Source organism: Macaca mulatta, chromosome 6 (genome assembly GCF_049350105.2).
Source record: "Macaca mulatta isolate MMU2019108-1 chromosome 6, T2T-MMU8v2.0, whole genome shotgun sequence".
Lineage (NCBI taxonomy): Eukaryota > Metazoa > Chordata > Mammalia > Primates > Cercopithecidae > Macaca > Macaca mulatta.
This window is the reverse complement of record NC_133411.1, coordinates 97788347-97799676: the sequence shown is the minus strand read 5'-3', so window position 1 is coordinate 97799676 and position 11330 is coordinate 97788347. Positions and strand designations below refer to the sequence as shown.

General features: G+C 37.9%; 1 long non-coding RNA gene across 1 annotated transcript in view; it reads right to left on the bottom strand.

Moving 5' to 3' along the window:
- Positions 1 to 763: 763 nt before the first annotated feature.
- Positions 764 to 11330, bottom strand: part of LOC144341323 (uncharacterized) — a 40892-nt gene continuing 30325 nt past the window's right edge. Inside the window, exons 2-3 of the long non-coding RNA XR_013418183.1 lie at positions 2689 to 2751; positions 764 to 2605 (exon numbers count right to left, since the gene is read on the bottom strand). This is a non-coding gene — a long non-coding RNA (uncharacterized LOC144341323). The remainder of the gene's footprint in view (positions 2606 to 2688; positions 2752 to 11330) is intronic.

Below are 11330 nucleotides of genomic sequence, written 5' to 3'. Positions count from 1 at the left end.
AAACAGAAAACCAAACACTACATATTCTGACTTGTAAGTGAGAGCTAAACAATGGGTACACAGGGACAAAAAGATGGAAATAATAGATACTGGGGACTCCAAAAGGAAGGAGGGTGGGAGGGGAGCAAGGATTGAAAAGTTACCTATCAGGTACAATGTTCGCTTTTTGGATAATGGATACACTAGAAGCCCAATCCCCACCACTACAAAATATGCCGATATAACAAACATACACATGTACCCCCGAATGTAAAATAAAACAATTTATTTTTTAAAATCGTCAGTAAAAAGAAGAGAAGCAAAGAAGTTTCCACTAGTTTCTAGAGAGGTAACTGAAAAATTCCACCAATATGAACTCTTCCCTCCCTTGGCATTTTGTTTACCCCATGCTGTGCCCCACCGAGTTGCTTTCTGGATTGTGAAAGGAAGCTCTAAGGAAAGAACGAGGCAGTATACAACTTAATGCAGAGCAACAATCACAGAAGCACTTTAATCAGGAGACACAGGAAACTTTTATCTTGAAAAGCTGAAAAAAAAAAAAGACTAAAAGAGGTGTTAATCCAGTTTTTCTGTCGTAGCTTAATATGAGCAATTGCAATCATTCTGCTAAAATAAACAGCTTTCTCACGAAACTTGAGCATTTATGTCCTTAACCTCTTAGACACTGGTCCAGCAGTAAAGCTGGGACAACACTTCCCATTGGAAAGATGGTTGCGGAAATTCATTGAGACCATCCACTGAAAGAATCCAACCCAGCCCTGGGTACAAAGCAGGCCATTTTTTTTTTATTGTTATTATACTGTAAGTTCTAGGGTACATGTGCACAACCTTCAGGTTTGTTACATATGTATACATGTGCCATACTGGTGTGCTGCACCCATTAACTCGTCATTTACATTAGGTATATCTCCTAATGCTATCCCTCCCCCCTCCCCACACCCCACGAGAAGCCCCGGTGTGTGATGTTCCCCTCCCTGTGTTCAAGTGTTCTCATTGTTCAATTCCCACTTATGAGTGAGAGCATGCAGTGTTTGGTTTTCTGTCCTTGTGATAGTTTGCTCAGAATGATGGTTTCCAGCTTCATCCATGTCCCTACAAAGGACATGAACTCATCCTTTTTTATGGCTGCATAGTATTCCATGGTGTATATGTACCACATTTTCCTAATCCAGTCTATTATTGATGGGCATTTGGGTTGGTTCCAAGTCTTTGCTATTGCAAAGCAGACAATTAACAATGTCACTACCAGCTCCTTCCCCCTCTCCCTCTTGCATTTTTAAAATAAATTCTGATATTCATACACTCACATACCCCTAGCTCAATCTTTTATAGAATTGTGAAAAAATAAATTTAGATTTTATTGAACTAGTCTGATTTCTTTTGGCGAAAGAACCTTCTCTTGTATTAAGAAAAAGATAGCAGATTTATGTGTATAATGCTTTCATAAATAAATCAAATACAAGTATAAAAGAACCCATTCAAGACTGAAATTCTGTCATATAACAATAGGTAACATAACAGAAATCTGTCTTTGATTTTTGTTCTCAAGTTCTTGAAATCAACATTTTAAATAATTTTATCTATTAATAGTGTTTATTGGAAAGTGCAGAATAATTCATTTAAGCCTTAAAAGAGAATCTGAAAAGTTGATATTTGGCCACCAGATGGCGCCAAACCTCCAACTATTTTTGTGCCAGGCATTCAAAGCGCTCAAAAGTTAATTTAGAGTTAAGGTTAGGCACTTGTTTATTGACTTTTATGCTTATATGTACAGTCATCTTGAAGAATCATACAAAATAATTTCCCACAGATCATGACTCCTTTATGTGACTCTACCAGATTCTTGCTTTGCTGTTCTCATTCTAATATATCCAGTTGAAAAAGTACTTTTCACCACCAGACCCTCACCACATAAGTTTAGTGAAGAACTTATTCATTAAACATTAAACCATGAATGACAAAAAAGTGTTAAATATAATTTCTCCCAGCTCTCAAATTTTAGTTATTTTAAATCCAAAACAACTCTGTAAAAACGGATTCAAACCAGCTTTCTAGGATCATTAAAGTTTGGGATAGAAAGTAAAACTGTTTCAGAGGTATTAATGAGACATGGAAATTTCATTCTTAAGTACTCTGCATAGCTGTTTCTTTCCAAAGAAGTTACCTTTCATATGTGTCTTCTTTTCAACCTGCCAATTTCAGTACTGTGTATTTTTAAATCTGTTCTACATGTTTCTGGATGATACTATAAGATTTTGAGTTGTCATCTCATTGAAATGATTTAGTTTTCAACATTCTATTTTTTATTTTTAAATGTAGGATATAGAATATACTGAAAGTATAGATATCTGACATTTTAAATTAATAAGTTAGAAATAATCAAAAAAGAATATTCAAAATTTTTATTAAGAATTGAAACATATCAATATTGATAGGTTATGCAGTTATAATCTATAACTTCCAAAACCTCAGAAAATTAAAAAACAAAGGTTTATTTCTTGCTCACACTCCAACTTCACTGAAGGTCATTTTGGGCTCCTCCACATCAAACTCACTCTAGGGACCCAACTAAGGTGTCAGTCACCAACTGGAATATTCCTAGTTTCTAAAGCACAGAAGAAAAGAGCTAGAAAATTTACACTTGCCCAAAAAGCTTCCATCTGGAAGTGACACATCACTTTCACTCACATCTCTTTGGACAAACTAGTCACATGGGTACACCAAACACCAGTGGACCTGGAAAGTAGAAAGCTGGAAATAGATGATGAAGATTCGCTATAATTCATAAATATTAAATCATTATACCCATATATAACAATGTTTTGGGGATACTATGGTACAAAACATTTTATAAGAGTTTCTATGTCCTTACCAAATCTTCTTTGTATTTTCAATCTATGTAGGGTAAAAGATTAAAGAAAATGAAAAAAGTTCTTTTTTTTTACAGATATTTAAACTGGAGAGAAAAGACATATATGAAAAACAAAAATTCTGGCGACAACCAATGCCAGAAATTTTGACAAATATTCTCATAAGTGCTAAAGCAGATGAGTGAGGAAGCACAAGGTGTTAGTTAAAGACTAACTGAAAGCAAGGAGATTTTATCTGGGTGTCACCAGAAGTGCAGCATTTGTATTTAAGTAGCTGGAGGACATTAGAAAAAACAGAGAGATAGGAATAAATGAGGCTGTTAAGGAAGAATTTTACAAAATCTTCACTAAATTTCCCAGACCAGCAAACATTTTCAGAGAGAGAGAGAGAGAGAGTCAACTCACTTTTCCCAAGGAAGATTTTTTAAAAATTCTTCCATCGACTATCAACTCAATTTTATGAAGAATATTTTATCACAAAAAGCTAAAATAATATTGAAATTTTAATTATGAATAACTTTAGCTTTATACAACCCTAACTTTATCATGTTACTGTGGACCAGTAAAAACTTTGTCACAAGCCAGCTTCTGTGAATAGCTGACCTGAAATGGAAAGTCCAAATTGAGATTAATAATTTCATCCAGTTGGCAATGAATAACTACTGTACATCTTTAAGTAGAGAGCTGCCTAGAATTGGGGGATGGAGCTGGAAGAAAGAATCTAGAAGCAGTGAGAACATTCAAAATGACCCTGATGTAACCCTGAAAGTTATGGGGACCTAGATTAGGGTGCAGACAGAGAAAAAGGAGAGGGGCATTTTAGAAGGAAAACCAAAAAGAAATCTTGAAAATAAACCTCTTTTCACACTGGAGGAAAGGTTTGGTTTGGTTTGGTTTGGTTTGGTTTTAATGGTTTGTATAACAAACAGAGTTCTTAAATGTCCAACACATCAAAATGTTCCATAGATCTTGAAAAAATGCTATATAAACAAAGCTATAATCCAGCAATGAGAAAGAAAAGTATTTCAACATCTTCCGCAGGTTGGGAGCTATTACTTAAACCTTCATCTGGTAGACTTGACCCCTGGGGAAGGCAGCAAACTGATCTTGTTTATGTAACTCTAATCTCACTTTGGTTTTTACTTTTATCGTGACCCATTCAACCACGCAACTATATGAAAACAATGCTTAGGAACAGCCATGCACTAAAGTATGAGATGATTAGTTATTTCTACCTGTGCAACTCTGAAGAAGGAAAGCATTACTTAGCTTAGGCTACAAGTACTTATCAAGAATTATTGAAACTGGCCAGGCATAGTGGCTCATGCCTGTAATCCCAGCACTTTGGGAGGCCGAGGTGGGCAGATTACCTGAGGTCAGGAGTTCAGGACCAGCCTGGCCAACATGGTGAAACCCCCGTTGCTACTTAAAATATGAAAACTAGTCAGGTGTGGTGGTGGGAACCTGTAATCCCAGCTACTCGGGAGGCTGTGGCACGAGAATTGCTTGAGCCCAGGAGGCAGGGGTTGCAGTGAGCCGAGATCTTGCCACTGCACTCCAGCCTGGGTGACAGAGTGAGACTCCGTCTCAAAAAAAAAAAAAAAAAGAAGAAGAAGAAGAATTTATTAAACTAAGATCTGCAAGTAGTTTTAACCTACGTAAATCACAGTACTTTTCTTTGTAGTAAAATAATACTTTATTTTTCTGGGGAAAAAAACCTTTTTTGCATTAATTAACTTTTAAAACATATTTCTTTATACAGGGCATTCTTCTCCACTGCAAATAAATCAACAGATGGCATCATTTTTTTAAGATGAATAAAAATCCAACATCCAATCAAATTCATTATAATGTTATGCATCATTTTGGAAAATGCCTACTGTCATATGTTTTTAAACAATAACAATAGTAAATTTCCCCCTCTGTTTTAAATGTAAAATATTTCAAGCTCACCAAAACATTCAGGGAATAATAGAAATATCCAGGCCAGAAGCAGTGGCTCACGCCTGTAATCCCAGCACTTTGGGAGGCTGAGGCGGACAGATCACCTGAGGTCAGGAGTTCAAGACCAGCCTGGCTAACATGGCAAAATCCTGTCTCTACTAAAAATACAAAAATTATCTGGGCATACACAGTGGCAGGCGCCTGTAATCCCAGCTACTCGGGAGGCTGGGGCAGGAGAATCACTTGAACCCAGGAGGTGGAGGTTGCAGTGAGCCGAGATCGCGCCATTGCACTCTAGCCTGAGTGGCAAGAGCAAAACTCCAGAGAAGGGAAGGGTAGGGAAGGGGAGGGGAGGGGAGGGGAGGGGAGGGGAGGGGAGGGGAGGGGAGGGGAGGAAGAAAGAGAAAGAAAGAAAATCTAAGTGCCTCCCATAAGCTGTAAACATAAAACAGAAAATAAAATAATCTGGGCACCTCCACATACACACTAATTAGATTTTTTTCCCATCCCAGAGATAAATACTACCTCAATTTGATGTGTGTGTCATTATCACACATGCTGTTGTGACTTTGCTACATGCGTAAGCATCCATAAGCAATATACAATACTGTCTGGCACATTTTAAAACTTTATATACAGCCTTTCCCATGTTCGTTTTTTCACTCAACATAACATTGAGATTTAGCCACAGGTTGATACATATAACTATGGTTCATTCATATTTTCCATCACGTAAAATTTACTTAATCACTCCCCATTTAACAATTAGATATTTTTCCATAGTTGTATTATGAACAACACTGCCATCACTGTCTTGTCCCAATCTTCTCATATGCACATGCAAGACTTTCTCTAAATTCCACATCATCACCCTGTACAGCCTCTCACCACCAGTATAACTTCTTTCTTCTCCTCCACACCAACACGTCCTTTTAAGAAATTTTCTGATTTCATGCAGTCTGATGTGTGTGAAATGATGTCGCATAAAGATTTTAATTTCCTTTTTCCTGATTACCAGGGAGGTTAAGCATCTTTGCCTCTTCATCTCTTTACCTGTTTCTCTATTGAGTTGATGATTAAGTTTTTTTGTTTGTTTGTTTTTGGAGACAGGGTTTCACTCTGTTGTGCAGGCTGGAGTGCAGTGGCGTAATCATAGCTCGCTGCAGCCTTGATTTCCCGGGCTCAAGCGGTCCTCCCACCTAAGTCTTTCGAGTAGCTGGGACCACAGGCACAAGCCACTGCCCAGCTAATTTTTTACTTTCTTATAGAGGTAAAGTCTCACTGTGTTGCCCAGACTGGTCTCAAACTCCTAGGCTCAAGCGATCCTCCAGTCGGCCTCCCAAAGTGCTGGGATTACAAGCATAAGCCACCACGCCGGGCCTTTTATTTCTAATTTTGTAGGTATCTCTATATATTTGCAATACCATTTCTTTGAAAGCCAATAATAAGTGCTATAAATCTCTCTCTCAATCTACGGCACATATATTTACTTCTTAATGCTTGTCCTTAATGCACATGAAGTAATATTAAAGGAATACCCATGTGTATACTCACTATGCAGATTACTTTCTTTTGCTTTATGATGTTTTTTATGTCTTGTGTCTTTTTTTTTTTTTCCTAAATCACTATTCTGAGGGCATAAAGAATTTTCTTCTAGAATTTTTAAAGCTGTTCTTCACACTAAAGTCTTTTATACACCTAAAATGTATTTTTTTTAGTATGATGTTAGGTAAGAATCTAATTTTATTTGTTTCTATGTGGGTGAAGAATTGCCCTGGCATCATTTATTGAATAATGCTCGTTGTTTCCTTGAATTTTATAGCATCTCTGTCATTTATCACATTTCTGATACATAAGCATCTGTTTCGGAGCTCTCTATTCTTTTCCAGCCAGCAGGGAACTTAAAAGGAGCAAATCTTTATCTCACTCTTATCACTCATTATCTGAATTTTTCTGTAAGTTAAATATAAATTACAAGAAACTTTACATCTTCAAAAAGTATGAGAAATGAGCTTGATAAAATAGGTCTCTGCTTTAGTTTCACCAACTTATTGGTATAAGTTTTAATACAAAACTCTGATTCCCTAAGAAATGTTCCACATTTTTATGATCATTTGAGGTTAAAACAATCAATTTGAGATGTTTTTCCTTTTCCTTTTCCACCTGGGGTGTCAGTCAATGAAATGAACACTTTTCCACAATGGTAAAATCTGCCGAGGAAGAGTAGGGGACAAGCAAGGAAAGAACACACACCACAGTTTGGGTTCATTGCTCACTTTATTTCTTCTGTCTTCTGGTTCTTCTGTTGTTTGCTAGACTTTTTTCCAACGTGTCTTCCTCAAATGTGATACCCCATTTAAGAGGCTGAGTGATGATGTAGTATGGAATCTCCGGAGCCAGATCAGTTTCATTGAGTCCTGGCTCTGTCATTTTCTAGCTGTGAGACCTCGGACATATTACATAACATCTCTGTGCCTCAGTCTCCTCACTGGTCAAGTGTAGATAAAAATGAACCTACCTCACAGGGTTATTGTGAGGAACAAATGAATTGGTACAATTAATATATCTAAGGCACTGAAGAAGTAACATAAGTATCAATAGATGCTACTCCACTGTCTTCTGGCTGCCTGGGTGGTACTAGAGAACTGATAACCAAGTCTGAAATGTTTTCCTATCTAGGACTTGTTCTTTCCACCTGAAGTCTTATAACATTTTCTATTAATAATTAGCAATAGGAATTTTATCATTATATACTAAGTATGTTTTTCTTCATGTCTCCAGTCTGGAACTTGGTGAGATATTACCATCGACAAGGTCTCTCTCTATCACCCAAGCAATGGGTGACAATGCAATGGCTCTCTGGCCCAATGCAATGGCCAAATCTCAGCTCACTGCAACCTCCACCTCCAGGGCTCAAGCAATCCTCCTGCCTCAGCCTCCTGAATAGCTGGGACTACAGGTGTGCACCACCATGCCTGGTTAATTTTTGTATGTTTTGTAGAGATAGCATCTCACTATGTTGCCTAGGCTGGTCTTGAACTCCTGAGCTCAAGCCATATGCCTGCCTTGGCCTCCCATTATGCTGGGATTATAGGCATAAGCCACCACTCCAAGCCTTTTTCTTCATCTTATGGAAACTGTCTTGCCTATTTATTACTGGCTTCCTTTTTTCTTCTTGTGGAACTACTATTACTCACATGTTAGGCCTCCTAGACATATTTCCTAAGTATCTCCCCCATATTTCCATCTTTTTATATTTTTACTCCGTACTTCAAGAAATGTATTGGTCCTGATTTCTAGACAACTATTTCAGATTTCAACAGTGAGCATAGCATCTCCCCCCCCCCCCAGTTCCTCTACTAAATTATTTATTTGGAATTTTTTCTTAGCTCCAGAGAGCCTCTTTTGTGCAACACTTTTATTTCCTTGGGTGCTCTTATTATTTTTGAATTCAAGATTTTATTTTTCTTCTCCCAGAAGCTCTATTTCAGTGATTGGTTTGCTGGGTCAGCCCCTCTGGCTCCTGACCCCATTTAAATAGGATGTTATTTTTCCTTTTAGCTCAGTTGGTTCGTTTCTGGTTGCTAGAGAACTCTGTATGGCAGTGGTCTTGCAGGATGCAAGGCAAAGATGGTGTCAAAGTGGCAAGTGGAGGAGCAGGCAGAAAGCCATTGCCCTATTGCAGCAATGGAAGAAAGCCACCCTCTTATCTGGCCTCTCAAGGATCTCCCAGCCTCGATAGCAGGGAAGACTCAGCGAACCTATTAAACTCCGTCTTGATTTTTTGGAGGCCAAGGAGACTGAGTATACTTGTGCTGAGACTGCACTTTCTCCCTGAGACGGCCAAAGTCTCCCCTGGATCCGTGGCTTTCTGGTTCTCCTCTGCCCTCCCAGCCCCAGGGCTTTACAGCTTACCTGTACTCTGTTTTCTGAATTGGGCTTAAGAAAGTACATAGACCGGAACTGGGTGTGGAAGTGTACCAAAAAATATTCCAGTCACCATCTTCCCAGTATCCCCTTATGTAATTTATAAAAAATAAAAGGAAAAATGCTTTTAAAAAAAAAAAATTCACGGAAGTATATACAAGGTAGGATTCCTATAGGGAGGCCAATTTTGTTATTTCTATCATTTCCAAATATTATAAAACAAATATATATAATTTTAATAAATAAGAAAGTGTGGGGCTGGGTGTGGTGGCTCATGCCTATAATGCCAGCACTTTGGGAGGCCGAGATAGGTAAATGGCTTTGAGCCCAGGAGTTTGAGACCAGCCTAGGCAACATGGCGAAACCCCATCTCCACTAAAAATACAAAAATTAGCTGGGTGTGGTGGCAAGTCTCAGCTTCTCAGGAGGCTGAAGTGGGAGGATCACCTGAGCCCAGGGAGGTCAAGGCTGCAGTGAGCTGAAATCGCGCCACTGCACTCCGGCCTGGGTGACAGCCAGACCGTGTCTCAAAAAAAAAAGAAAGAAAAGAAAGTTTTGTGCTACTATTCATGTTAAAGCCACCAGAAGCTTTTGGTGGCTTAGATCATTTTAAAAATCTAAGCTTATTATTGGCCAAAACATGTCACATGCTTCAAATGAAAAATGTTACTATTATGATATATTTCAGTGAATCTGAATACATTTATAATCCAAATTACTGAATTAAACATTAGGATTAAAATGAGATCCAACAAATATTTCACCATAATATGATATCTTAAATTGTTACATGTGATGATTGACTACAGATGACTTTATGCAGATTTCATGGAATTGTTAAAGGTCATGCTGTTAGCAATAGCTCACTTCTACAAATGGCTAATGAAAATTTTCTATTTCAATAGGTGAAACACTATATTGGAAAAATGCCTAACCTGAGGGATAATAATTTCTATATATTAACTTTGAATTTGTTCTTGTCAATTAAAAAAAATATGTGCATGACTTAAAAATTCAACCAGTACAAAAAGGTACACAATGAGAAATAGGCTTATCTCCTGCCCAGACTTCCCAGTCTCCTCAGATCATAACAGTTTCTTGCGTACCACTCCATATATGCATTTAAATATCCTTCTAAAAAATGCAAACATACGGTACACAGAGTTCTGCACCTTGGGTTCTTTTAAGCAACAATATTTCTTGGATATCATTTCATATTTTTGAATGGCTATGTGTGGTCATCCATTTCTGTATAATCAGTAAATATGTTTCACATGTCCCTGACCACCCACAGAGGTCATTTTTTTTGTTTAATAATGAAAGCTAACACTTGCATAGCACTTACTATGTACCAGAGACCTTCTATGAGGTAAGGATTATTATTATCTCCGGTTTACTGATAAGGAACTGCAGTTCAAGGTTTTACAAATAGGAGAGCCAGAATTCAGAAAAGATTTGATATAATATTCTATTCAAGTTTTCATATTTTTACACTTTAGAGATGTGTTGTAGTCATTATCATTCTCCTGTATTGAAAAAGATACCCCAAAGTGACTATTTGTCTTTTACCAACTGCTGCTATTTCTGACATGATTTATTACAGTTTCCCTAGGCAGGATTCCTTTCCACTTTCATATATCCTCTTTTGCCTGGTTTGTAATAGGCCAGCGCCCTCATTCTGCCCTGCAAAAGGCCCAGCTCCTGAAGACCCTAGCAGTGCTTCTATTTGCCAGGCCATTTCCTTTTCTATAGCTTCAGAGACTACATCATATACATGATGTGTATATAACAGGTCCTCAAAAAACATCGTTTTGTCCACGTCGTTTTGTTGTAATGTTGGTAGGGGGGAAAAAAATAAATTCCCAGAAGGGCCACTGTCCATGTAGAGTTTGCACATTCTCCCCATGTCTGCATGAGTTTTCTCCGGGTAGCTTGGTTTCCTTCCACATTCCAAAGATGTGCATGTTAGGTGAATTGGAATGTCTACATGGTCCCAGCTTGGGATGGCGGCCTGGACAGGGCTGGTTTCCGCCATAAGCCCTGAGCTACCTGGATAGGCTCGGGCCACCTGTGACCCTGAACTAGAATAAGTGGGCTAGAAAAGCAATGAATGAATGAATGAATGCAAATGGTTGTAAAATAAACATGCTTAAAGTCTCCTGTAATCAAACAAATGCATGACAATAAATGATGCCATCTGAAGGTGCTCATTGAGCCTGCCATATTGGTTGTTTTTGAACTGCCTGGTGGTAGGAGGTGTTCCTAACAATTTTCCCTTTGCAAACTTTTATTCCTTGATTTAACCCCCCACCACTATATCAATATCACTCATTGATTCACCAAAAGTTGGGTAAATAATTATCTTACTTGTTTTTATTGATCTTTCTTAAATATATATATATTTATATATATATATTTGTTTAGAAGTTTGGTGATATTTTTGTGACAAAAATATGTGTTGTAGGAACTTAACTCTTGTTTATATCAATTAGCCTATGGTAAAATTGGGGTTTTTTGGTGGTTTTTTTGAGACAGAGTCTTACTCTGTCACCCAGGCTGGAGCGCAGTGGCATAATCTCAACTCACTGC